At 42.7% G+C, this 24,876-nt stretch overlaps 1 long non-coding RNA gene across 2 annotated transcripts; it reads right to left on the bottom strand.

The window, feature by feature from the left end:
* Positions 1-661: 661 nt before the first annotated feature.
* LOC123833650 (uncharacterized) lies at positions 662-15,231 on the bottom strand. Of its 2 annotated transcripts, none has more exons than XR_006788319.3 (3): positions 14,216-15,231; positions 10,658-10,776; positions 662-3,414 (listed from the first exon to the last, which is right to left on the bottom strand). It is a non-coding gene; the product is annotated as an uncharacterized LOC123833650 (long non-coding RNA). The 2 variants fall into 2 exon arrangements; XR_006788320.3 differs by lacking the exon at positions 662-3,414 and adding an exon at positions 5,108-6,288.
* Between the last annotated feature and the right edge of the window lie 9,645 nt (positions 15,232-24,876).

Here is a 24,876-nt window from a genome sequence, read left to right on the forward strand (position 1 = left end):
GCTCATGGATTCAGAGTCAGACTGTCTAGGGTCAAATTCTGGTAGGTCCTCTTTACTTAGGCTTGCCAGATTAAAAAAAAAAAAATAGGAAAGCCAATTACACCTGTATTTCAGATAAACATTGAATTATTTTTGGTGTATGTCCCATGTATTTTTATTTGTCAAATCTATCAACTCTACTTCCACTTGTATGTGACCTTTGGCCAGTTGCCTAGCTTCCCTGTGCCTCAGTCTTCTCTTCTGTAAACTGGGAATAATAAAGGAACATTGTGATGACAAAATAAATTTTAACCACTAACATTATTAGTCTTTTTTAACTTTTACAATTAGATGTTATTTATATGTAACATTTGTGAGCTGAAGGTTACAGTGTGCTGAGTTGATACATTTATATATTGCAGTATGGTTACCACCATAGTATTAGGTAACACCTCTATCATGTCAGGTAATTATCATTTCTTTTTTGTGGTGACAGTAATTAAGATCTAGTCTCTTAGCCAATTTGAGGTTTATAATACAATACTGTCTACTGCAGTCACCGTGCTGTGTGTTAGAGCTCCAGGACTTACTTATCTACTGGTTGCAAGTCTGTACCTTTAACATCCCCCAGTTCCCCACCACCCCCTCCCCCCCCAAGCCCCTGGTAACCACCATTCCACTCTCCATTTTTGTGAGCCAGGCTGTTTTAGATCCCACATATAAGTGATAGCATACAGAGTTTCCCTCTCTCTGCCTGCCTAATCTCACTTAGCACAATGACCTCGAAGTCTGTCCATATTGCAGCAAACAGCACGATTTGCTTCTTTCTTGAGGCTGAATAATATTTCATTCTCTCTCTCTCTCTCTCTCTCTCTCTCTCTATATATATATATATATATATAGTTTATGAAGATATTCATTTTATATATTTTATATATATATTTTTATATATAGTCTTTGTCCATCTGTTGACAGACAGGTTGTTTTCATATCTTGGCTATTGTGAATAATGCTATAATAAACATGGGGGTGCAGGTATCTCTTCAATAACCTGTTTTCATTTTCCTTTGGAAATATATACCCAGAAGTGGAATGCTGGATCATATGGTAGTTCTATTTTTAATTTTTTGAGGAACCTCCATACTGTTTTCCATAGTGGCTGGACCAATTTACATTCCCACCAATGGTGCACGAGGGTTCCCTTTTCTCCAACCTGACCAACAGCTGTTATCTCTTGTCTTCTTAATGATAGACATTCTAACAAGTGTGAGGTGCTATCGCATTGTGGTTTTGATTTGCATTTCCGTGATGATGAGCGATGTTGAGCATCTTTCTGTGTACCATCTGGATGTCTCCTTTGGAAAAATGTCTGTTTAGTTCCTCTGTCCATTTTTTAATAGAATTTGTTATTGTTGTCATTTTATATGAGTTCTTTTCTTAAAAGATTTTATTTATTTATTTTAGAGAAAGATAGAGCATGAGTGGGGGGAAGGGCAGAGGGAGAGAGGAAATCTGAAGCAGGCTCCATGCCCAGTGAGGAGCCCAACTCGGGACTCAATCTCACGACCCTGAGGTCATGACCTGAGCTGAAATCAGGAGTCGGGGTCTTAACGGACTGAACCAACCACGTGCCCCAAGTTACAGGAGTTCTTTATGTATTTTGGATATGGACTCCATATCTAATGTATGGTTTGCAAGCATTAGATTTTTTTAAGAAAAACAGGAGACAACATGTTTCACTGGGAATGTTCGAGAAACAAAGCATATCTGTGTTCAAGTAGACAGTTTAAGATGTCACATTTGGGTAATTAATATTAGCTGCCGCTCTGGACAAAACTTGAAGAATCTCAGTGGCTTAACAATAGATTTCTTCCTACCTTGCATACTATAGAATGTAGATCGGGGACTATCTTCCTCTTACACGGGAGACTTGAAATCTAAAGTCACAGCAGTGAAGGAAGAGAGAAATGGAGGTGTGCCCTTGCTGTCAACAGCCCTGACCGAGAAGTGAGACAGTTGCTTCCATGCATGGTCCATTGGTCAGAAATAGTCACAGGGTCCTAAGCTAACTGTAGGGGAGCACACAGAATATTTGGGGAGCAGGAACTATCGCGGCCACAGGTGCCATTATAAGACAAATATGGCCTGCTTCATTTTTATATTACCCATCTGGCTACTGTGGACAGTTAGATTTGCAAGTCCAGCATATGTAATGGATTCAAAGTCAAAAGACCTGTGTCCTAGTTATGCTCTTTCTCGAGTCAGGGAAGTGTAGCCAGAGGATTTTTTTCTTTCCTTGGGAGATTTATCTCCTCCTACCACTGGAAAAGCAAAGGGACTTTTTTCTCTTCCTGTCATGAGCAGGAAGTTATTCCAAGTTGAGTTGGTCATACTTTTGACTGGGAAACTTGGAAAGAGAATGTGAAGTCATCAAGCAAAAGGAAAACTATTCTTCATAAACTATATAGTTTATGAAGATATTCATTTTATATATTTTATATATATATTTTTATATATAGTCTTTGTCCATCTGTTGACAGACAGGTTGTTTTCATATCTTGGCTATTGTGAATAATGCTATAAAAGGTATTTCTAAACTAAAAAAGGAAATTCTATTCTTCTGATTAGGAGGTCCACAGGTATGAGAGGTAGCAGGCCTTTTCAATTTGTAGCACATAAACCAGATCTCATTTTTCATTTTGGATTTGGAGATACGTAAAACTTTATGTCTTCCAGCATTTTGAAGAATAATTCTCAGAAGATAGACAAATGTCTGCACAGGTCCAATCAGTGGCATGAATCCAGGTGTTTGCCTGGAATGGAATTTTACCAAAAGCAATTCAGGCTGCATCTCTGTGTTCAGAAGAACATCATGTTGATCAGTATAGGCAGGCATTGGGGCTCATTCACTGGTCTCAGAACCAAAGGCCAGCGCTGATGGCCCAGCTGCTAAGGTTAAAGAGGCTATGTTGTAATCTCATCTTAAATGGGGTTTCTGAGCCATGCACAGAGAGATAGGGAGAGAGGCAAGCTGGAGAGAAATAGTCTGTGATGAGTGACGAGGCTTTGTCAGTTACATCCAACTTGTACAGTTCATAAATCAGAGAATATTTCCTGATCTGAAAATCTGGATTTGCAGCTTTGGTGATTATTTTTAGATAAGTTCTGAGAGGTTACAAGTAGGGGCTTGAAAACACAAAACCCCAGAGCAGATAAGCCATCTGTGTGCGCTCAGGGAAAGAGAAGTGAATTTAATCTTTATACTCTTCAAAAAAAAGAGGAAGGCACTGTTGGCAGGTCCGTAAAATATGTATGATGGCCAGGGTGGCAGAGACTCAAAGTCAAGGAGAGAATCATTTACCCGATGTCATCATTCTGCCTGGATCATCTGCTAAAGTTTCCTGAGCCTCAGTCGTCCTGGTGCCATAATGATCTCTGAAAAGAAACAAAATTCTTGTCTCAAAAAGATCACAGATTTGGTGTATGACTTATCACCATAAATATTGGGAGACATTTTTTACATGTTTACTAAAGTCATGGAGACTTATTTAGGCACTAAAATTCTCGGGGTGGGGCATGATGGTCCCTTTCATGTATGCTTTGCTTTGCCTCCTCCCCAAATCCAGAAAATTCTGACAGCTCCACGACACTAATAAGACATCCCAAATATAACCTCTTAACACCCTCCTGTGAAAATCAACCAGACCCTTACAAATCTTTTTTACTCTCCATTATACAAACAGGTGAAGAAACTTGGAAACCATCCTCAGTGTGGTTAACGCTAGGTATTCTGTGTTTAACAAACTAAGAAAGATTAATCCTTACGTTCTCAACTTTTTTCTTCTTTTCATATTAAACATAGTTATATCTGGTTGAAGGAAGATTCGTTGATGAGTATCTTGCTTTCAGATGGCCTCACTTAGTCTCTAATACTAGTTATCAGTCTTTGCAGTGATTCTGTGATATTATCAACATCTTTACAGTAACTTCCTTTACTGCATAAATCAGATGATCAGTTTCTGTTGCTTACTACCAGAATTTCTCCTTGGTGCATTACCTGTTCTGCCTGGTGTTGGAGTTGCTTACATCTATGTGGATCTCACCAACGAAATGTAGCATGTTTCAGCATAGGTTAGCTTAATGTGTCGTGTGCCTCATAATGCCCAGAGTAGAACCTCACATCCAAAAGTTAAAAGCGTGAATTCTGGAGTCACATCACACTGATTAAAATCCCAGCTTCGGGACACCTGGGTGGCTCAGTCGGTTGAGCGTCTGCTTTTGGCCCAGGTCATGATCCGGAGATCCTGGGATCAAGTCCCATATTGGACTCCTTGTTCAGCAGGGAGCCTGCTTCTCCCTCTGCCTGCTGTTCCCCCTGCTCACACTCTCAATCTCTCTTTCTCTCTGACAAATAAATAAGTAAAATCTTAAAAAAAAAAAAAAAAATCCCAGCTTTTTCCTTTACTAAGTGCATGACCTTGGGCAAGTTAGCAACCTTTCTCAGTCTTGGCTTCTTTGTATAAACTTAAGAACACCTCCCTGTTTTAATGCTTAAGGGCCCAGAACATAGAAAGCCTTTTATAAGTATTAAGTATTATTAGAAAAATAAATAAATAAATTATTATTAGGTATTATTAGTATGAGACTAAATTGTTTTTATTACTTCATGTTATATTCATATTCTATATAATATATCACATATATCTATAATTATTATACATGTTACATAAATTATGTTTATATTATATGTATCATGTTACAGTTATTATTATAAGTGAATAAAAGTATCATTGAATTTAGTTGCTTCTCAAACTGTAAGCTCAGTTTTAATTGACCCTATGAGGTGGCTTGCTCATTTTTAAGAAAAGTTTTCTAACCCTTGGTTTTTTAAAAATGTATATTAAAAGGTTTCCCTTTGAAGGAAGTTATCATTTTTAATATGGAGGTTATTAAAATGCCAGCAGGGAGTTTTTCCATAACATGCTAAATTTTTCAACCTCTGTGCAAGCGGTCTTCACCTAGTTGAAATATTGTTGAGTCTTTCTTTTTTTCTTTTTTTTAAAGATTTTATTTATTTTTTTGACAGAGACACAGCAAGAGAGGGAACATAAGCAGGGGGAGTGGGAGAGGGAGAAGCAGGCTTCCTGCAGAGCAGGGAGCCCGATGCGGGGCTCAATCCCAGGACCCTGGGATCATGACCTGAGCCGAACGCAGACACTTAACCGACTGAGCCACTCAGGCGCCCCTGTTGAGTCTTTTTCTTAATGTCATGATGTTTCTCAAGAAAAATCTGTGCATTTCATCTGCCTGAACACAGTGCTTCCTGGAGCAGCTGTGTTTTCCACAGAGTTGTAGGGGCTGTAAAGTCATTTCTTTATCCAGACCTCTTTCACTTGATCTTCCTATGGGGCCTGACTCTGAGAAGCTTCTCTTCTTCTTGCATTTCTGAAGGACTCTGTCTGCTTTCAGGCTGCTGGTCAGTTTCATCCCTCCATCTGACCTCTCTAACAAATGGAGGACGTTGCTTCCTCCTTGGCACTGCAAGGGATTCTGCTGAGTTTCACTCCCCCTTTTTTAACACTGATGTCAGAAATTTTCTTTTGTTTCGTTGAGACGACATTTGCATCCCTAGATTGAAGTGATAATGCCTCAGTTCTCAATCATGTCATCAAAATGGCAAACAGGGATTGGTTTGGCTTTTAATTTCTTTGGAAACCCCTGGTCCCCAGAAGAGTGTCATCATGACAGTGCTGCAGTGAATGCAGAACTGATTTATCTGTTCAACCATTATTAATTGGGGATTGACGATGGGTAGGATTTGCTCAGAATGTTGGCCTGACTCCGAGATGAATGGGACACATCCGCCCGTGTTGTCCAAGCAAACAGTCTCAGAGGGTGGAATTCTCTACTGAAGATCAATGCTCCTCTTTATTTCAAACTCATGGCACCATTCCTTATTTGGAATATAAATACAACAAACTCCCCATAGACCTCCAAGGACTGAAGAATGCCAGGGAAAGACAGAAAAAGGAGAAGAAGGTCATGAGGGGAAGAGGTTGCTGAGCATTATCTGCCTCCTCAGTACATGAGAACTCTTCTCATACAGTTTCACAAATAAGGAAACAAGAGCTCAGAGAGGTCTGGTACCACTTCGGCGGTGACATGGCTGGAATGTGGCAGAGCCAGCTGGTGGCCTCTGAGACCTGTGCTCTTCCCCCTCCTCGGGGGACAGTGGGGAATGGGTAACAAAGCAGGGCGACACACTGTTCGGACCAGCTGAAGGGCCCCTAACTGCTCTTGTTCCAGAATCTGAGAAGATAAGCAAAGTCAAAGAAAGAGCACTTGAATGATTTTGACTCCTATTAACTGTTACTACCTAATTAGAAGGTATTTGGTGTAGCCTGCTAAATTTCTAAATGTGTATCTATCTACCTGTGTACATCTTGATGTCTGCCCTAGAGAAATACTTGCTCATGGATAGCAAAAAGCATGTACGTTAATTGTAGAATTTTATATAATGTGCAGAAACTGGAAACAACACAAAGGTTCATTAATATTGGGATAATTAAATATATCTTGATGGATCTATACTATTAAGTACTATGATAAGGTGGATCTAAATATGTAGAACTAAAAAGATCTTCAAAACACATTAAAGTGGGAGATATAGACTTCTAGTTATGAAATGACTAAGTCATGGGGATAAAAGGTACAGCATAGGGAATATGGTCAACGTTATTGTCATAGCGTTGTATGGTGACAGATGGTGGCTGTATTTGTGGTAAGCACAGCATAACGTATAGACTTGTCAAATCACTCTGTTGTACACCTGAAACCGTTGAAACATTGTGTGTCGACTATACTTAATTTAAAAAAGCACATTAAGTGAAAAGCATCAAGTAGCAGAAACATGTGTGATAGAATGATGACACATATGTAAAAATTAATTTAAAATTCAATATTTCAGGGGCACCTGGGTGGCTCAACCAGTTAAGCATCTGCCTTCAGCTCAGGTTATGATCCTGGGGTCCTGGAATCGGGCCCCGTGTCGGGCTTCCTGCGCCTTGGGGAGTCTGTTTCTCTGTCCCTCTCCACCCCTTGCTGGCGCTCTCTCTCTCTCAAATAAATAAATAAAATCCTTTTTAAAAATTCAATATTTCAGAAAAGGGAATGATGAGTTAAGAAGAAGAAAATAATACTTCCAAATTGGGGAGAGAGAGAGAGAGAGAGCAAGAGCACAGACTGCTTCATGTGGAAGGTGGTATTTGAATGGGAACTTGGAGCATGGTAAAATGTAGAGATAGAAGAATTTACCCAGAGCCACCTAGCTAACAGGGAGCTGAGCCAAGGTGGGTACCCAGTTCCATCTGAATCCAGAGTTGGGGCTTTTAAATAAGATTTCTCAGACAGTACAAATCCTAAACAGCAAATATAAGCTGTAGACATCACCCTACATCTGCATAAGGTAGAGGTAGAGGATATGCATATGCCTTTATTAAGTATTTGCCATGTGTTAGGCGCTCTGCTGGAGGCAATATCAAGTATCCAGGTGAATTAGAGTTCCTGGCCTTAATAGCTTGAAGTCTGGTAGGGGAAAGAAGATGCATTTATAAATCATTTTCCTATATGAAAGTTAAACAGACTCTAAGACAAAATGATAGGGTAATTCAAAAGGAGGATTCATGAGCCGAAAGGAAAGTTGCCTCCAGCTGGGAGATTAGAAGATGGACCAGGTAAAATGTGTTAAAATACAAGAAACAGAAAACTAACAGTGACCTAAACCATAAGTCTTACTTTCTACCAGGGCTCCTTTTTTTTTTTTTTTAAGATTTTATTTATTTATTTGAGAGAAAATGAGAGACAGAGAGCACGAGAGGGAAGAGGGTCAGAGGGAGAAGCAGACCCCCTGCTGAGCAGGGAGCCCGACGCGGGACTCGATCCAGGGACTCCAGGATCATGACCTGAGCCGAAGGCAGTTGCTTAACCAACTGAGCCACCCAGGGGGCCGTAAGTCTTACTTTCTGAACAAGAAGTCTGAAGCTGGCTCTTCCTACGCTGATTCAGCATCTCAACAGTGTCATTAAGGACATAGGTTTTTCCTGTCCTCCTCAATAACCCTTCATCTTTGGGCTGGTCACATCAGTGTCCAGTATGGCAGCCACATTTGAAAGCAGGAAGCAGGAGGAAGCCAGGACAGCAAAGAGAACGGGGCGGTGGGGGAGGGGCGGGGCTTTTAATGAGGCACAGTCTCTTGGCATCTCTCTGAACAAACTTTTCCCCAGATACCTCCTCCAGCCATTTCTTCTTATAGTTCTTTGGCCAGAACGGGTCATAAGCTCCTCCACCCCGAGGAATGCCGTGAGAGTTCCATCCTGCCTTTTCCACTCTATCATGGAATCCTGGCTAGGAGTAAGGAGCTCTGGGGCCCTGAGGAGCACCGGAGGGTATCTGCCACAGCAGGTTCTGTGGAGGAAGCTGTTCTTGGGTTGGATCCGAAACAATGGTGGGAATAACATTTATTGGATTGTCTATCCAACATCACTTTTCTAAGAATTGACCCTGCCCAGCTCCAAGTGGGAGTTGCCAAGATCCTACAATATGTTCCTGCCTGCTGGGAATCATTATAATAGATTTAAATAGACACTGCCAAATCAGTCTTCGTCTTGTCTGTTCCTCTCCAGGGGCATTTCTAACTTTCTTCCTTTTATTGAAGCTAATTGTGTAAGCATCGTACTGCTGCTTGGCTGTCAGTCAATACGGTTGTTAATTCTGTGCGCTCAGTTTCTGGCATCAGTCAAGATCTCAAGCATTTCATCAGAAAGGATTATTAACCATGCATAAGGAAATCAAAAAAGCACAAAAGGGACACTAGGGTATCACAGAGGTACCGAGAGCAGAAAGCTTGCTGCCATCCCACAGGTTAGGGGAACAAAGAGATTGGGTTATTAAAACTTAATAGAAACCCTTAAGAGAAATGGGGGGGGTGGAGTAAGAGGGAATGGGAAGGAGGGAAAATAAGAGGCTTGAGAGAGGAGGCCCCCCTCCACTGGAGCTAAGTCCTTTGAGGTTCAGGTGCTTGCTGGTACTGATGTGTCTGAAAGAGTTTGATGAGCCTGGTTCTGGAAATGGAAAGACCTACAGCTGGAACCAAAGGGCGCTGCCCAGTTTACAGCAACAGCGACAAAACCAGCAGGAGCAGGTCTCCTCTCTCCTCCTTGCTTCCTTTCTCTAGCCTCCCCTATGCGCGAACCTAACAGGAAGCTGCAGGCAAAACAGAAGCAGGGCTTGTGGAGTGCAGCCCCAGCATCACTGGCAGAGTATAGATGTGGAGCTAAAATAGCTTTATAACCAGCATAGCCTTTGTTATTATTTTTAGCACATCCTTATTGAGTGGATGTAATAATAGAACCTACCTCATAGCATTATTTTGAGGTTTCAATGAGGTAAATCATGAAAAGTAATTAGCAGAGCACCCAAGCGCCTCATAAGCACTAGGAAAGTATTGGTGGGTGTTAGTCCTCTTTATTCAACAAGTATTTGTCGTGTACCTATTATATGCCAGGCACAGATCTAAGTCCTGAAAATACAGCAGTGACTCAGAAAGACAAGGTCTGTATCCCTGTAGCACTTGAATTCTAGTGAGTGGGCAACCATAATCAACAAGAGTATTTCAGAAAGTGATACGTGGTATGGATATAATAAAAACAGTTTTGCCATTAAGAGTAAACATGGAAGAAGTTACCTAAGATTTGGTGGCTAGCAGCTAAGAAAATGAAAACGCAGGCCATGTTCAGTGACAATATTTGGGACATACTTATGCTAAAAAACTATTGTTCTCCTGAAATTCACATTTGACCTGTTTTTTCTCTGGCAGCTCTTCACCTAGGACAGAGTACGAAGTTTGCATTTTCTTCTGTCTGCAGTGAGAAACCAATGGTAGGGTTTTCAGAGGCACAGTGGAATGATCTATGTTTTACCAAGATCATTCTGATTACTTTGGAGAGCAGATGATAAAGAGGTAAGAACATGGCCATTGCAGTGGTCCAGGAAAGAGAGGATGGTGGCATAGACTAGGTAGCAGTGGAGGCTGAGAAAAGTAGATAGTTTGGGGAGATAAATTCTGGAGATAAAGATCTAAGGACTTATTATTTATAGATTATTTTCGGGGGCGGGGGGATGGACAAGAGAAAGAGGAAAATGAAGGATCCTCCTAGGATTTTGGCCTCAGCAATGGGGCAAATTCTCTACGATCTAATGATAAGAAAGACTTAAATAGTGCTTACAATGGGCCATGTTCACTTTAAGCATTTCACATGTATGAACTCATTTAGTATTAACCCATTTAATCCTCACTATGAATTAAGCACTTGAGAGTTATAGGGAGACTTATCCCCATTTTACAGATGAGAAAATTAAGGCACTAAATGGTGAAGTAATGTGCCCAGGGTCATGCACATGATACATTGCAGATCTGGGTTTCTAACCCAAGCAGCCTGACTTGAGTCCATCTCTTAATTGTCATGCTCTGCTGTCTCTTACGTATTGGGCACATCATGGGCACTCGGTAAAGAGTTATTGAATCCCTGAATGTATGAGCGAATGGGAAGATGGGTCTGTAAATGGGGGACCCACATGGGTCTCATGTTTATTTATATACGGGTGGACACTACATCCTTACCCATGCCAGGGAGACGTTATCAGTGTGCTTTTCTCCATTCTCCACATGAATTTTCAGTTTCCCTCCATCCTTCTGGACATCATCTCATATGTTAATGTTGGAAGTCATTAAAAGAATACCTGGGAGGTGTTTTTAAGGCATAAACTGTTATTAAGTGGAGTTGAGAAATATTCTTTTGCAATGCTCCAAGCGAATTGGCACAGGTAGTTAAGTCTGAACTCCAAGGCCACATAGTATCAAATTCACATTGACTCTATCATCAGCCGAATTTGTGGGCCAGAGATCCTCCACCCTGGAGGGCATAATGTGCAGATGAACCATCTCATGGGGAGGGACTCCACAGCAGGAGGTGATCTAGTGTGGCAGTAAAGGCTGCTACCCGCGTAGGCGGAGAGTCTCGGGTTCAAATAATGGCTCTGCTCTGTGGCCTGAAGCAAGTAACTTAACTTCTCTGTGCTTAGCTTCCTTGTTTATAAATTAGGAACAGTAACAGTGCCTATTTCATTGGATGATTGTTGGGGCTAAAAAGATAATGCTTTTAACTAGTATCTGACCAAATAAAATGCAGAATAAAAGTTGGCATCCATTATTCCTATATCTAATTCTGAGCTAAGAGAAAGCCAGTCACATCAGGTCCACTAGAAGTATCCATAGCTCTGTAGTAGGTTCTTGCCTGGAATGTGCCCTGGTTCTCACGCCCAGCTGGGAGCTTGAGAAAAAAAGCAATGATTTTGTTCTTAGGACCATCTCTTACCACACTCCCTTTTCCCTTGGCTTCAGGAGCCCTCTCCTGGAATCCCTCTCCCCTCTCAAAACAAAGGGACAGCTGTCTACTTGGAGGTATTAATGACATGGCCCAGATCTTGCAGGCCTGTTGTGGCCCCCACCTTCCATTCCATCTTGGCTTCAGAGGAAGCGCACACCCAAGAACTTGTAAGCTGACTGCTACTTCCACGTTTTCCATTCACGTCACCACACTTGTGAGTTGAAGTGACTAATGGAAGAATATGCAGATATTAAATGCCAGCCTAGGACAGGGAGTGGGGTTTATAGGGTTTTTCATCTTATTACTGATAGATGCTGGCCTCTGAGTGGTGAAAGCACCAAAGAAAACAATTCTGCAAGGAGGCACGTCTCAGTATCTGTTTGCGCCATTACCAGGACATAAATTCATCTTTATGGTAACATCATTGAGGAAGATAATCTCAAAGAACCTGATACATCAGAGCTCCTGGGTGGCTCAGTTGGTTAAAAGTCCAACTCTTGATTTCGGCTCAGGTCACGATTTCAGGGTTGTGGGATGGAGCCCTGTCCACGCTCAGTGGGGAATTGGCTTGGGGATTCTCTTCCTCTCCCCCTGCCCCTCCCCCAGCTCACATGCACACAAGCTGTCTCTCTAAAATAAATAAATAAATCTTAAAAAACAAAAAATTTTTTTAAAAAAGAGCACGTAACATCCAATAAAAATAATTCTTTAGGAAACAAGTGAACCTACTCTAAGAAAACCCTGTATGCCTAAATATAAGTACATAAAACAGGTAGAAATTGGGGATATTTATTCACGTAACAAAAGGGTTTTTATTTTTAACTTCAATGCACACTTTTTCCTGGAATTCGTTGAAGTATGAGCTGTGAAACACATTTAAAATGTGACCTGATTCACATGAAATTTTCCCCTTTTACATCCTGCCTTTTACACTAACCAGCTCAATCACTTTGTCTCTCTAAACATCAAGACCTGGTTTGCAAAATAAGGGGCTTAGGTTGAATAATTTCAGAGTCCCATCCAGGAGCAAAATCCTATGTTTGTGGGACTGGAGAGCAGTTTGACATATTAATTCATTTTTTTCTGTATATGTACATTTTTCTTTCACTCTTTCCCTCATTTAAGCAGATAGCAGATTCTGGGCTTCTGAGCCCCCAACACAATTTTGTGGCAAGGCAGAAAGCAGAGAGAACCTATCTTTTCGAGGGCAGAGGCAAAGAGGGTAGCTTGGAGAGTGAGCTTGGAGAAACCTGAAGGTAAAAGTGCTGTGGGGCTGGAATCCCAGAGAAAAATGGCTCAGTGGAATATTGACGCATCAGTGAGGATGAGCCCTATGTCCCAAGCTTCCTGCTGAAGCAGTCACAAGCTTCAGAACCAGCCTCTGAATGGTGACAGTGGTATTCCTAAGACCACTTCTGTGGTCTGACAGCTAGAATGTACCCCCACCACACCACCCCTCAGCTCAGAATTAGGCCCTAGGACTCAAGAGTGAGGAATCCCAAAAATGACTGAGATTAAGATTCCCACCAGTATGGCAGGATGGGGGCTCAAAATGAAAATTGAATTGGCTCAGTTATATGAGCAGATGTGATGCCCCAGGAATGCTAAATATAGGGACTGCATCCATACTCACTCTAGGTCCAGATCACAATATTTGCTGTCCTTCATTCTTTTCAAATTTTCTCTGTTAAATCCCCCTCCATTTTTGTCCAATCCTTTTATTTCTCCTCTTTTCAAAACTACAGGACTTGCATGAAAGAACATTGAAATGACTCTTTTCAGGGCCCTTTTTTTTCTCTTCCTTCGAGAACTCAAGGGCTCACAGAAAAGCCTGGGACTCCACAGATGCTGCTGTCTGGAAGGCACTTGGCAACCACTGCCCCTTGGGTGGGTTCAAGGGGGCACCTGCAAGGGCTGTTAGGGCTCCATTCACCATGAAGAGCTTTGTGACTGGCTGTGTGACTTCAGACAGAAGTCAGTTTATATCTCTGAGCTTCCATTTTTAGAATTAAGCAGGGAGCGGGGCAGGGGTGAACATATCCAGAGCGCCCACGAATGGCTGGGCAGACTGCACCTTCCTCAAGGATGTCCCAGCCAAGGGGGGCCAGAGTGAAAAATAAGTGCAGCCCCACCATCCGCTAGGCAGCCCTGTGCCCCAGGGCACAGGCTGGTGAGGGTCTTTTCCTCAGCCACACAGAAGCAGCATGACTACCTCAGGCCCTTATAATAGCCAGGGAGTCCGGCTCCCATACTCTGTGATTCCAATTTGCTAGGCTTTTTCCTCTAAATGACTTTGCTTCCAGCAGTTTTTCCACGGGGGGAGGAAACTTTCATAAATATATTCCTTTTTCTCTCTGAAGCACTTTTATTTTTTTATTTTTTAAAGATTTTATTTATTTATTTGAGAGAGAGAGAATGAGAGACAGAGAGCATGAGAGGGAGGAGGGTCAGAGGGAGAAGCAGACTCCCCGCCGAGCAGGGAGCCCGATGCGGGACTCGATCCCGGGACTCCAGGATCATGACCTGAGCCGAAGGCAGTCGCTTAACCAACTGAGCCACCCAGGCGCCCCTCTGAAGCACTTTTAAATATGTGTGTAATATATATATATATATATATATATATATATATATATATACACACAATTATACAAAAGTTGATAAGAAATAAGAAAGAATTCTAAGAAAGTTGCTACCATGTCATTCACAACCTCCAAGCACCTCAAAGATATCTGCAAAATAAGGTTGTTCCTCATCCCCCCCGCCCCCTCCCTCCCCATTGAGTTCATTGATACCGTTGAAATGACCACGTTAACAGAGAAGTTTGCCCAGCAAGTGTGAAAAATCAGCCATGTTCAGGTCTCTGGTCTGCAGGGCTTCAGGGAAACGGAGAGATGGCTGGGGCATTTGAGGTCTGGCCATCATTTCTCCCGCAGCGTGTGCTTGTAGTTGTGTCCCCGAAAACTCTGCAGAGTGGCTGGGACTGTGGGTGAGCGGGAAGGAGGTGCTGTTGTCCCAGCCTTTCAAAGGGCCTCGGCGCTCTCTGTGGGAAACGGTCCTAAAGTTGCAGCAACTGGGCCCAGCTGGCGTTTCTCAGAAGTCCCGCGGTCACCCATGACCGAATCGGGCCGAGCTCTGGGTGGGGACGGCGGGCAGCGAACACCTCCCGGGGAGACCGCCCTCGGTCCCCGCTGGGCTGCGGAAGGCGGAGCCCTGGCTTCAATGGTGTCTTTGTTGTCCGATCCAGTGGGCGCGCCCCTTTGCCACTGGAATGCAAATGGGACACCTGCTTCAATGGTGTCTTTGTTGTCCGATCCAGTGGGCGCGCCCCTTTGCCACTGGAATGCAAATGGGACACCTGCTTCAATGGTGTCTTTGTTGTCCGATCCAGTGGGCGCGCCCCTTTGCCACTGGAATGCAAATGGGACACCTGCTTCAATGGTGTCTTTGTTGTCCGATCCAGTGGGCGCGCCCCTTTGCCACTGGAATGCAAATGGGACACCTGCTTCAATGGTGTCTTTGTTGTCCGATCCAGTGGGCGCGCCCCTTTGCCACTGGAATGCAAATGGGACACCTGCTTGGCAGCACCCCTTCCCCCCCCCTCCGCGTTCCCCCCTCCCCGGTGGGCTCGGAGAGCGCCGCTGGCCACCCCGGGACCCGAGCCGCAGGGAGCAGGTGGGGGGGTGGCGGGGGCGCACGGGGATTGGGACGCGACGCGTGAGTCCCCGAGCCCCCCCGCAGGTCGCCCTGGCCGGTCCGGCCGCTCTTCCAGCTGCAGGAGCGTGGTGCCTTTTTCCTGTTTTAGGGTTACAGCTACAGGAGGCAGTTGAATGAGAGTCAGGGTTGTAATTTAATTTCTCCGAACTCAGAGCTGTTTTCTCTCCAAATGTATAAGAGGCCAGGAAACGTTTCAAAGAACTGGGGAAACCGGTCCAAATTCAGAAATGTTAGAGAAGAAGAGAAGTCACAGGGTGAATGCTACTACTAATATAATATTTCTTAATAATCATCAAATACAGTATCATGTATTATAGACCTTCATATAGCATGAAATAATGTATTCTTATATATGAAAATATATAGTAATCATCTTTTAGATACAGTTATGATAATATGTTATAGATGTTATGAAACATAATATTCATAATGTGCAAAAATAATTTTAATAATGTTTAAAAAACTGGAGGACCACTCCAAAATCATAAGGTTTTTAAGAGGAAGAGGAGACAGAGTGAAAATAATAATTTTATAATTATTTTAATGTAATTTATATTTAATGTTTAGTTACATATAATATTCTGTATCATAATGCTTATGTGATACTCTATGATATAAATGTAACCATATATTATTATTATTATTATCAAAGATAATATTTACTGATGGCTTACCAGGCACTGTGATAAACATTTTACAGGCTAATTTGAACAGTAATTTGAACAATAACCCTATGATGTAGATTCTGTGGGGTTTTTTCCTCCTTTTTTAAAATTACTGTTTTATTGAGATATAATTCCCATACCATACAATTCACCCACCTAAAGTATATAACTCAGTGGTTTTTATTATATTCAGTTTGCAACCATAACCACAGTCGACATTAGAACATTTCATCACCCCAAAAGGAAATTCCATACCCATCAGCAGTCATTCTTCATTCCCCTCTCCCCCCAAGCCTAAGCAACTACTAACTACTTTCAGTCTCTGTGGATTTGCCTATTCTGAACATTTCATATAAATGGAATCATGCCGTATGTGGTCTTTTATAACTAGCTTCTTACACTGAGCATAATGCGTTCAAGGTTAACCCATCTTAGAGCTACCAATACTTCATTCCTTTCTCTGACTGTCTAATAGTCCATTCGTTTATCCAAAATAGGCCTTTGAGTTGTTTCTACTTTGGGGTTATTATAAATGTCACTCTGGATATTGATGTGCAAGATTTTGTATGGTTGTATGCTTTCTTTTCTCTTGAAGGTATCGTGTTTTTACCCCATTATATAGAAGAAACTATACAGAAATGTTAAGTAACTTGCCGAAGGTCACACAGCTAGTTAATGCTCTGAGACTCAAACCCAGTTCTGTCTCATGCTCTCAGCTACTCTCTCTGTTGCCCTGAAGTTTATCAAAGGTTAACATGTGGAGGGCGGGGACTCCCATCCCTCAGGGCCTCTGGAGAGACTCTGAGAAGAAACATAGCAGGAAGAGTTTCTCTGGAAGCAGAGGATGAACTCTCTCCCATTAAGGCTGGTTAGTTAAGCCTGGGAGTGATTGCCAAGGGAGGGGTGAATTCCCCTTTTGAGATGAAGAAGCCTCCCTGGGGATGTTTAAGACATAGCAGGGGTGGATACCTCACTCCTGGGAATGGGGTTTTTGGCTCAAGGCTGTCCAAATGGCAGCCCTCATTCTGCATCTGGTGTCCAAATGGTGTTCACAGGGGCCAGGCCATAATTCGGGCCTCCCTCACCCCTTCTCAGCCCTGACCGCACCCCAGCCAGCCCAGCCTGCTTCCAAACCCCCGCCCTACAGAGCAGGACCTCCCAGACCTCCCTGTTCATCCCAGGCCCTGACCTACCCCTCCCTCTGGCTCCCACTTGGGTGTCTGCAGAGGGAGCTGGGCAAGGCCTGCTGAATCAGGGCCTTCGTTGGGTGGAGAGAAAGGTGATGAGGTCCAGAGAGGGTGAGAGTGGGGAGGGCAGGAGGAACTGTTTTAGAATGCCCAGGGCAGGGCAAAGCAGGGTGGGAGAAGAGAGGAGCCACAAAGCCTCCCCAGGGGAGGTGATGCTAGAAACTGAGACCCCTGCCCCCATGCCACTTATAGAACCAGGGTCATTGATATATTTTTAGAGGATGTGGGTTTTCTTCTTAAACAATTCTACCAAAGAACAGATCCTGAATCCTGAAGTTGTTACTGTGCCAGTTATAGAGAAAACAAAATCCACAGGCTTTTTCAGGGTAGGGAGGAGCTTGCACTGTGAAATGTAGTAGAAACAGTTTTAGCTTTAAAGTCTGACCCACAGTCTGTCCCTCACTAGCAATATGACCCTGAACAATTTTCTTAGCCTTTCACAGACTCCATTGTTTTCATGTATAAAATGAGGGTAATAGTAGCAAGACCTGCCTAGCTCAGTTATAGCCCAGGGTATATTCTTAGCAACTCCATCCCTGCAGGTTGTTGTAATGTGGGAACGAGGAGGGTCCACAGGCCGGTGATTTGGGGGAACAGTGGTTTACAGGCTAATGATTTGGGGGTACCATGGTTTTAAAATACCTAAACAGGTTTCATGCTTGCATGACTTCTGAGAACATTTAATATACCGACCTTCATTAAGAATATCTAAGAAGGACCCCATTCTGTTGTGTTTTGCAAGTTTATTTAACCATGGACATTTGGGGGTATAACACCCAGGGAGAGGTTGCAATCTGAAGGGCCAAGGGCCAAATCTGGCCAACACATGTAGAGTTCTTTGAGCAGCATGGCACTGCCTAAGTCTCCGAAATTTAAATCTGGTGAGATTTCACACATACATCATGAATTTTTACATGAAAATGAGCTTTTGAGCTTTTCAGTTTCTCTTGAAAAAAATCTAAAGATCGGGTCAAGCGGAGTCCTTGTTTGCACATGGTGACAGTGGGCCAGAAAACGGGTGATCGGAACAGCAGCTGCTCCTTCTAGATGGGGCACGTGTCTCCACTTAGTCACTGGCCCCCTGGGGCATTACAGTTTGTGACCCCTGAGAGTCTAGTGCTGATCAAATGCTGAGATAAGAAATGCAAAATGGTGAATTTTGTCCACACGCCCCTTTGTTAAAAAAATTGTTGAGCACGTGCTCATTCATCATCCTTTCATGCATTGCTGAATGACATAAAATGTACATTATAAAGCAAATGCCAAGAATAGTGTAACAGGATGAGATTTAAAAGAAATATAAATGCGAAGTTTCCGTCTTCATCCTACACTCTTTGGAGGCCAGGATGCAGCTCCTCATCCAGAGGCTTACTCATGGTCATTCTCACATGTGATGGTTGGTTGATAGGATGCAAAGATGTCCAACTTGCTTGTTAAAGCAAAGCTGAACATGGAACCACCATCCCTGTAGCTGACACTGGGCTTAGTGTCTTGTGTTCCTGAGCCCCTCAATTCCTACAAGGAGATTATGAATTAAATTCTATTTTGCTTTGACTTTGTCCTTGAGGGTTGTTTCTTCTTTCTTTTAACTATGCCCAGTAGCATAAACCACAGTCTTTGGAACCCAGGCTGTGCCTGAAATACTCATTTAGGTCAATGCCAATCTAAAAGAGAGAAATTGATACACAACATTCCCCCCCCCCCCCAAATACTGGTGAAGCGCTTGTGTTAGCCAGGAAGAACCGGGAAAAATATTACACAACTTAAAGGGACTCTTAAAGCAGCCACACTCCATTACGGTCCCCGAGGGAGCCATTGAAGAGTAAATAGTAACTACTCGTGAAGTCTTCCGAGATTTTAGATGAGAGGCTCACGCGGAAACCTTTTTGAAAAGTGTCCTTTATTATGTCGATTTGGACTTAAATTTTCGATGTTTCAACCTCATCCCCTAACAAATTTACAAAATAGCAAATAGCCGTGCAACCGATAATATGTGGGTTTCTTCATAAAATCTGGTAGTGAGGCAGAGGGAAGCAATTTGCAGCTAGAAAGCAGCCATAGACTGTATGTAAGTCAATGGGTGTGGCTCTGCTCCAATAAAACTTTGCTTACAAAAATAGGCAACAGTGGGATTTGGTCCATAGGTCACAGCTTGCTGCCCCCGATTTAGGCTCGGTTTCTCCCCAAAACATGCAAGAAGCAGGCAAGAGGCCACTTGGGAAGTGTTTAGCACATGTTCTTCAGAAGGAATGAGGGAAAGGAGCTTGGCTTGTGTGGGTAGAAGGGAAATGAGAGAAATTGAGCCTCCCTCCCCCTAAAAATCACCTAGACTCTTTGCAGAACAGGACAGTCTCAAAGTAGAAGGAAGAATGCTGGTGGGATAGGGAGAGGGGAGTGGATCCAGTTTCTGGTGCAGCTAATGAGAGTGTTGTGCTCACAAGGCTCCAGGCTCCTGCTATATGTTGCTATGTTTCCCAGTGCTCAAAATCCCTGGAAGTTGGAGGACAGGCCTGCAACTGTGTGTGCCAGCAAACTCTGAAATGCTTCCATAACCATCCCCTCAAAGTACTCTGGGTTGTGCCATATGGAGAGGGCACCAAACATTCCCAGAAGCTCGCTGTAATCTTCAAGAAAGGGACATTTGAGAAAAATACCTTCTAGCATTTTTGTTTGTCCCTAAGCACCAACCAGGATATTTGTTTTCCCCCACATCTCCTATCTAACGAAAGTGTCTTCTCGAAGCATCAGCTCCTCCTGATAAAGATTGTTATTGACAGTTCTCTCTGTCTCTACCTCTTTTTGGGAAGACAAAATCTCGTCTTCATCCCCCATCAAGCTCTTGACTAGAGAAATAAATACTTTCACAGAACAAGCCAGGCAGCTCCTCTCTAGGGATCACACTACCTTCAGTGTTCTTTTCTGCTCCATCCGCCCTGCCTCAGACACCAGGAAAGCATCAGGAAACCCTGAGTACCTAATGTGTAAGAGTCCTTGGATTGGGCTCTTCGTGTCTAGGAACGGTGACCAAAATGAAATAAGCCTTCTCAGGTACAGTCTACCTCCCTCCACCCTTGGTCCTCTTTACTTTCCCCCAAGCAACACTCAACATCTGGCATATCTCAGGCTTGGTGCATCTCTGAATACTCCAAAATATATCTCCGTAATAAAATGCTGGACACAGGCTGTTGGTGGTTTGCTTACCTATATGTGATTTGCTTATCTATGTGTGAGGGTTTTTTGTTTCACCCTTTGACTCTTATAAGGGTCCCTGCAGTGCCAACCTGACAGTGGAACTGGCATTCCACCTTGAGCGGAGATGTTCATTTTCCAATCATCATAATTGAGCTCTTTGAGGAAAAGATTTTGGGATACGATTGGAGCATGGATTCTGGTTTATTTGATGTTGGCTCAAGTAGTAATCAAGCTGAAAAATTTCTAGAAGATCATCTGCCCATCCTCTGTCCAGACAACAAATCTGGTTCTCCAAGCAAGAATGATAATAATAGATGCAATTTCCCTTAATCAAGAGGTTCTCAAACTTGGGAGTGCATTACAGTCATCCAGAAGAAGAGGAAGAGGAAGAGGAAAAAGAAGAAGAAGGGAAGGAAGGGAAAGGAAGGGAAGGGAAGGGGGGAAGGAAGGAAGGAAGGATAGGAAGGAAGGAAGGAAAAGAAAGAAAGAAAGAAAGAAAGAAAGAAAGAAAGAAAGAAAGAAAGAAAGAAAGAAAGAAAGAAAGAAAGAAGAAAGAAAGAAAAGAAAGAAAGAAAGAAAGAAAGAAAGAAAGAAAGAAAGAAAGAAAGAAAGAAAGAAAGAAAAAGAGAAGAAAGGAAAAGAAAGGAAAGGAGAAAGAGAAAGAAAGAAGAAAGAAAGAAAGAAAAAGAAAAGAAAAGAAAGAAAGAAGGGATGTCACCCGGGCCTACCTCTGATTCACTAGGACTGGGGGGCAGGACCTCAGAAGCTCTCTCTGTAAAATGTGCATTGCCTACCCTCTCTCTGACCTAGGTCATTCTAAAGTAGATGGGTTAGCGACCACAGCTAGAGACACACTTGCTTAACCTGAGGCTAAGGATTACCTCTAATACATGATGCCATGGTATTGTGGCACAGGGAGGGGGGGCACAGGGGGTGTCTTTCTCTCTTTCACATACATCAAATCCCACAGTTGACATACATTATCTCACTTATTTTTATCAGAATGTCTTGACTTGAATCCATGTCCCCTCAAGAATATGTGAACAGATTTCAGAGCTCTGTGAACTTGAATGGGAAAATTCTTTTTTTCATTAAACTCTAACTAGAATTTAGCATTTCCATCAATTATGAATGCAGGCAACAAACCCAGTCCCAAAGGTATCTGTGACTTAATCATGAAATGAAGTCACAGATACGTTCATATCGTATCACTGCTGTGGTAGATACCTGAACATATCATTTAGGCTCCCTACTGGTTAGAAATCATAGTCTTCAGACCAACTGCTAAATCTTGTTATTTAAGGCATTACTAGAGACATTTATTTTTATATCAATTGATTTTAATAACAGTAATTGTATTTTAGTATGCTTGGTTTTGTTTGCAACCCTATGTATGTTATGCATTTAAAAACACAATTCTGAAAAGGGATCTGTGGCTTCCCGGACTACCAAAAAGATCTTAGGCAAAAAAAGAAAAAGGTTTAAGAATCACCCTGATCAGATTACCACAATGACTCCTTGAGGATATCAAGGTAGTTACTATTATCCTCTTTCCAAGGATAAGGAAGCTTAGGGAAGTCAAGTGACAAGTCCGAGGTGGCAAAGCTAACAAGTAACACAGCCTGGACTCAAACTGGATGCTCAGGGTGCCTTACTGACCACAGTCAGTAAGAGAGGAGGAGGCCATGGCTGCTCTCTGAGCAGTAGCCAGCACTTAAGTTGGAGCAGTGGGGAAGAAAAAACATTGAGAAATTTTTGCATCTGGGGAAGGCTTTGGAGTAATTACCAGAACAGCCAGAGGATGAGCAGCAACAGAGAGCTGAGCCTGTCAGGCTGAAGTCCACTGATTAATTGGTGCGGGGAACACAGCCAAAAGCAGAGAAGCCACACCAGGCCTCCATCCATTTGTCCATGCCCTGGGGTCAGAGATGGAGCAAATGGAACCTTTTATAAAAGAGGAAAGGGTGGAATGTGGCCATCGGGGGAGTTCTGCAAGAAATTCACAGGTGTTTTCTTATTGTACTCACCCCTCCCTAAGGACCTCTGGGTGTGCTGTTAGCCATAGAGGGGAGGGGTGGGGTGCAGCTTGGCTGTGTTCTGCAATCTTTCATATGCCCCACCCCCACCTCTGTATTTTTTATGGGCTACAGTGGTTTCTATTGAAATCACAGAAGCCATGCTCAAGTCACAGGGAGCTGGGTCACTGGGAAATTCATTGTGTTCTTCAGCAAATGTCAACAGGTAAAACTGGAGGGGCTTTAGGTCTTTGAGAGGGTCAGGCATTAGGGTCACTCTACCCGGGCCATGAAAGTGACCTCTTTACTGTTCTGTAAGTCACTGCATCTTGGTGATTCTGCAGATTTAGGTTCAGGAGAAACTCATCAAATTCTTCTCTCTCTTAAGAAAAGGAAGCTCCAGAGGGTGATTTGGCCCATTTCTTCCCATTGAAATGCTGCTGTCAGTGTGTTAGTAATTGATACTCAGAGGCATTAGTGATGTGCAAGCCCAGCTGCTGTATATCAGGAGGCCATTTCCCCCGTAATATTTATTTGAATTATGAAATAGTAGAAGATTTGGAAAAGATTTCTTTTTTAATAAAAAAGAATCACTTTTAATGCACTACCCAGGAAAACCAGTGTTAATATTTTGGTGTTTTTTTCTTGTGGATAGACAGGTAGACAAATAGGCAACTTCCCTATGTCCATGATGTCTAGAAAGCATGCAAGCACAGCCTTTGGGTCCATAAAAACCCAGTCTCATTAGTAGGGTATTATGAACACAGAGTCCTACTGTGTTTCCTTTTGAGATATATAAAATCAGGTTCAGAAATGGAAGAATTCCTCCTTTTTTCTTTTCTTCCTCCTTTCATCTATCTTCCCACTCATGGCATCTCAGTTGCATCTTCTATCCTGCAAGCTTCTACCATCATACATGTGGTAACTGGCAGAGCATGGCCATCTAACTTGGGAGGCTTTATCTGTAGCAGATTGTATTTTTCCTGCAGTGAGCAGTTTCCTGTAGGCCTCCAAGGACTAGGCTAAGGGTTTCAGATTCTTTAAGAAAAGAAAATGTAGCAGACTAACAACTCCCTCCTCTCTGGCCACTGTTAGCCATCTCTCATGGTGTAATTTAACTTTGTTTTGTGCTAAAAGACCCGCCCTTCCACCTAGAGAATAGGAAGATGGAAATAAATGGCAAGGACAGAGCACCCTTCCTGTTACATTATATGGTAAGACCTAACATATTTTTAGCACTTAATGTGTGCCAAGTACTGTTCTCATTACTTATCATATAACTCATTGAATCTTCACATCAAGCCTGTGAGGGAACTACGGTACAGAGAAGTCGACTGATTTACAAGCCCTAGGTCATACAGTTAGGAAGTAGCACAGCATGAATCCTGACCCAGGCCATCTCGCCTGACAGCTCTCATCTTGGCAGGTTGCATTTTCCAAAGATGACAGCACCAATAGATATCTCATCCTACATGGCATCTTAAAACATATGGTAATTCTCCTCCATCCAACAGTAAGGATCTGCGTTGCTCTCTTTGAAACTGAGGGAATCCTTGTAACTGTCTTGACCAATACAATGTGCTGGAAGTGGCCCTTTGTGATTTTCAAAGCCAGGTTATAAAAGGCAATACAACTTTTGCATAGCTCTTTCTCTCATGGAACATTTCCCCTTAGAATCCAGCCACCATGTTGTAAGGAAGCCCATGCCACATGGAAAGGCCTAGTGTGTTGCTCTGCCTGATAATCCCAGTGAAGCCCCCAGTCCAAGAGCCAGCATCACCCACCAGACAAGTGAGTGAATGGACCCTTGGAAGATTCCAGCCCCAGGCTTCCAGTCTTCCCACTGAGATTCTAAGAACTCACGGAGCAGAGCCAAGTTGTGTTCATGGTGCTCTGTCTGAATTCCTGACCTACAAAAATTGTGAAAGTTAAAAAATGATTTCCATTGTTTGAAACAACTAACTTTAAAGGTAATTTGTGAGATAGACAGAGTAACTGGAACATTGCTCTTAACTGTTATAGCAGGGCAAAGATAAGCTCTCAGCAACTCTCCATCCCTCCTTTGTCCTGGCCCACTCTGGTACTCAAGCAGCTTGAGTTTGCCATGAAGGAAATCTTGCCTGGATTTTTCTTGGTCCAACTCCATTGGGACAATTATCTCCATTAGGCTTTCTATTATTGTTTAAGTTTTTTTGTTTTGCTCAGTTTTCATAGGTCTTTCACTGGGGAATAAGAAGCTATTTCGGAACACGAAAGCCAAATGCCATTTTAAGCCAGATGTAGAATTGGCCTCTTTTAGGAAAATATAGCCAGTCCTTCAACAATTGTTGACTAAGGAGTTACTCAGACCAGTACTGGGTTTTGTCCAAGCAAGTTCATTCAGTCAAGAGATAATGTACAATAATTTCCAAAAAAAAAAAAAAAGTAGAAATGCACCATGTGTTTGAAATCTTGACTGTTTGATCCTCTGTGTAATCTCTTCTCTGGAAAAAGAAAAAGAAAGAGGAGAGGAAGATCAACCCAAGAGAGAAATATAAAGGCCTAAGGACTAAGTGAGATAATGTACTAATGTTAAGTTTGATTACAAGAGTCAGGATGTTTAGGGTTTATAAAGCTCTGG

The sequence above is a fragment of the Mirounga angustirostris genome, unplaced genomic scaffold (assembly GCF_029215605.1).
Source record: "Mirounga angustirostris isolate CCGP_5_RB_7025 unplaced genomic scaffold, mMirAng1.0.hap1 SCAF_1, whole genome shotgun sequence".
Classification (NCBI taxonomy): Eukaryota; Metazoa; Chordata; class Mammalia; order Carnivora; family Phocidae; genus Mirounga; species Mirounga angustirostris.